At 43.1% G+C, this 3,688-nt stretch overlaps 1 long non-coding RNA gene across 1 annotated transcript; it reads left to right on the top strand.

Annotated features, from left to right (window-relative positions):
• The first annotated feature begins 243 nt into the window (after positions 1–243).
• On the top strand, positions 244–2,299 carry LOC105537532. Its single transcript, XR_001005726.1, has 3 exons — positions 244–405; positions 2,035–2,084; positions 2,232–2,299. It is a non-coding gene; the product is annotated as an uncharacterized LOC105537532 (long non-coding RNA).
• Positions 2,300–3,688: the final 1,389 nt, after the last annotated feature.

The following is a 3,688-nucleotide window of genomic DNA, read 5'->3' as shown; positions in this document are numbered from 1 at the left end:
CCTACTGTATCTAATGGATAAGTGCCCCTGCCTCATATTTCTGCAAGATGGCTAAGAAATCAGCTAAAAAAAAAAAAAAAAAAAAACAGATGATTAAACAATTCACTTTCAAAAAGATGTCAAGGGATGGCAATCTCACAGCTGCTCTCTGACTTCAACCAAAATGTTGCCTCCTCCATCTGACTTTTGTTGGAGTCTGCACCCCTCTCCTTCTCTTGCCTAATCAGTTCATGATCAATTTTCAGCCTTGAATCAAATGCTGCATGAGAGACATGTAAGAGTTTTAATCATGGGGTGCAGTAGACTAGCTGGGACATCTGTGACAGCTCGACGTTCTTCCACATCTCAGATTTCCACAGTGTACCCCAGTGTTTTCTCACTTTCAGTCACTCATAGGCACCTTAGGTGAGTGTTGTTGCCCTATGTGGGCACCAGAAAAGCTAGTGTTTACTTAAATGTTTTATTTTAAATATAATTTAGTTTTTAATTTTTGATTCACTCTTGAAAACCTTAGGTACCCAATGGAACCCTCGTCCTAAGCAAAAATAGCCACAAATCATGGCCTGATGTAACAGATTTATGTGAGCAGCGACCCTAGAACCAGACTGGATATCTGAATCATGGCTTCACTCACCACCTGCTAGCTGGCTAATCTGGTGAGCAGTTTATTCTCATTTTGCCTTGGTTTAATAATTTTTTAAATGGAGATAACAGTCATCCCTAAATCATAGAGGTGTTTTGAGGATTAATTGAGGTGCTTAATTATACAATTTCACAAATGACCAGACCATGTAGCCTCACATTTCCTACTTGACTCACTCTCATATTTTTTTATTCACAAGGGAAAGAGAGAGAGTGATTGTTATCCTCCGGGAGCATGTAATGAAGATAGAGCATCTTCTTGTGAAAACAATACATGTACCACGTTTCTATGTACGTATATGTGCTTCCGTCAGTAAGCCTATGTTGGCTGCTGCATGTATGAGCCCTGGGCCAGGAAATGTGCCAGAAGACTGTGTCTTTCACTCAGCAGATCGATTTTCTTTCTTGGCCTAATATATTTTATTCTTAGATACCAGATAATGTAATAAACATTACCATGTATTAAGTACCTACTCTGGACCCAACCCAAGAACAAGCCTTATGAAAGTGATATAAGCAGGGGCACGATGGTGTAATTCACATTTTCATCATCAGATCACTCTGGCTGCTGGGTGGAGAATGTTTATAGGAGAAAAAAGGTGAAAGCAGGGAGACAGGACATTAATGCATTATCCCAGGTTTAAGACGACAGTGATTATCTTCGGCATGTCAGAGAAAAAAATTAACGGTTTGGGAATGGGTTTCTGAGGTGGGGTCAACAGGATTTGCTGATAAATTGACTATTTGGAGTTGAAGAAAAAGAATAAAACAGTCTATATGTAACCAAGTACCTCTTTTTTAAAGACTCAAATGAATTATTTTTTCCTTTTTCCTTTCCTCACACCTCCTACTTAGCTCTTTGGGAATGCCATTATAACCTTTACCTTCTCTCCACCAGACACTCCCTACACAGCAAGCTTATCTAACTACATGTTTACTTAGAAGTTACAGAGACTGAACCTTAAAGCAAACCAGGAACCTCCAGAACTCTCTCCTACCAGGAGGCAAATTGAGATTGTCTCAATTTACAACCTAGCTCTGCCCATGACGGTGCCAGCCAGACCACCTGATAGATAAGACATCCGAAGCAAGTCACACAGACTCCGCACTCCATCGCCCTCTCCCCTGTATGTCGTTCATGCCAAGCCCCCCTTTCAAAGCTCCTGCCTTCTGCCCCAAAGGCTGTAGTGGCTTCCTTAAGGCAGCCTGTACTAATTCCCCTCAGCTAGCTCTGGAATAAAGCCACTTTCTTTTACCAGACGTCATTCTTGTTCATTGGACTTTGCAATTGGCGAGCAGTCAGAGCTGTGTTCAGTTACACGTATGCTTTGCCTCATTGAACTCTCATGAAAACCCGATGATCAAGACACTGTTGTTATCTCCATTTTATAGGTGAAGAAGCTAAGAACCAGATAGATTCATCCAGTGTCCCAGGACACACAGTGAGTCATGCTTCAGATCTGTGCTCCTAGCTGATGCCTCCCATTACTGGTAGTCCTTTCCTGCTCCCTACAATGTACATTTCTTCATTTCTTTTTCAATTTTCTTATTATCTATTTTTCTTCTTCTTCCTCTCTCTTTTTCACTAGGGATAGAATGCAAGGATCTCACTTAGCCCAGTGGATGGCAGTCAATTAATGGGGCAAGTGGCTTAGTCCTGCCATACTGGTTCCCTGCATGCTGCCAAGTGCAAGGGCCTTTCCATGCTCAGAATCACCATGAAGACCAGAGCTCTCTCTCTTGGTAGGCTACAGACTCAACGGGTCTGAATCTTTATATATGCTGCCAAAAAACCCTCAAATAACCAATATTTGTAAATAGATACAGAAAGTTTTTAAAAGAACATTTTAAAATAATAAAAATTTTAAAAATATTTTTAAAAAACAAAATAAAGTATATACCATCACTTAACAGCACACACACAATCTCTAGAAAAATTAAGGATTCATGAGTTGTCCACCCTCAGAAAACGTCTCCATGCCCTTCCTCGTGACAGACTCTCTAGCATTTTCCTTTCTTTCATTTTCATTTTATTTCTTATTTTATTATTTATTTTAGAGAAAAGGGGCCTCTATCTGTTGCCCAGGCTGGAGTGCCACCACATGATTCTAGCTTACCGCAGCCTCAAACTCCTGGGTTCAAGTGATCCAACCATCTCAGCCTCCTGAATAGCTGGGACTAGTGTAGGAGCCACTGCACCAGGCTCTTCAGGGTTTTTCTTCGTGATTGGGCTTATTGGGGTGGGGTGGCCAAAACACAGGGGCAGTAGTAGGGAGGCTGTGTAGTTATGAGGCTCTGCGGAGCAGAAGTGGCTCCACATCCAGTAAGCTGCACATCCATAGATCCCAAATCTCCATCCCAAGAGTGGAGATTTTTGGCAGGTATGCCCTTACTAGGATTCTTCCTATACCATCCCCGATTTTTATGTATTTATTTATTTATTTATTGCTTGTCCTAATAGCACTCCATTTTGCCATGAGTACAGGTTTCTCTTGCACAGCCAAAGATATTCAGTCTCAGGCTAACAGATTCAGCCTCGTGTTTATTCTGTGTTGCCTTTCTCAAAGGGTGCATCGGATTTCTTACAGAGCACATCTTACCACCCAGAATGCTCTGCATGCCTATCTCCCGGATCCCAATCCCAGCACTGAAGAGAGCGTGGCAGCTCTGCTTTCAGTGCCTTTGCTGGAACTCTGAACAAGCAGCCCCCTAGCCAATCGTTTCAGCTTAATTACTAGCCCGTGCCCCGTGTAGGCTGCCAAATATGGAGGGTCAGGCCATGAGATATTCTCCAAACTTGCTCAAGCAGTCCTATGGTCACTGTGAGATCTCACCTCCCCCTTGAGCCCCCAAATCAGCTTTCCTCGGGGTAATAACTAGGCCCGAGTAGGGTGTAGTCAGCTAAGCTGCAAGCTGGGGCCCCATGTTGCATACATATATGCCTCCTGTTGGCCCTTCTCCACACTGCCCCTATGTTTTGGCCACCCCATTCCACCCTCAACCGCCACCCCCACCCACGACCCATACCACACTCCTCACCCCACCC

Source organism: Mandrillus leucophaeus, unplaced genomic scaffold (genome assembly GCF_000951045.1).
Source record: "Mandrillus leucophaeus isolate KB7577 unplaced genomic scaffold, Mleu.le_1.0 Scaffold174, whole genome shotgun sequence".
Taxonomy (NCBI): domain Eukaryota; kingdom Metazoa; phylum Chordata; class Mammalia; order Primates; family Cercopithecidae; genus Mandrillus; species Mandrillus leucophaeus.
This window is presented reverse-complemented; position numbering and strand designations above follow the sequence as displayed.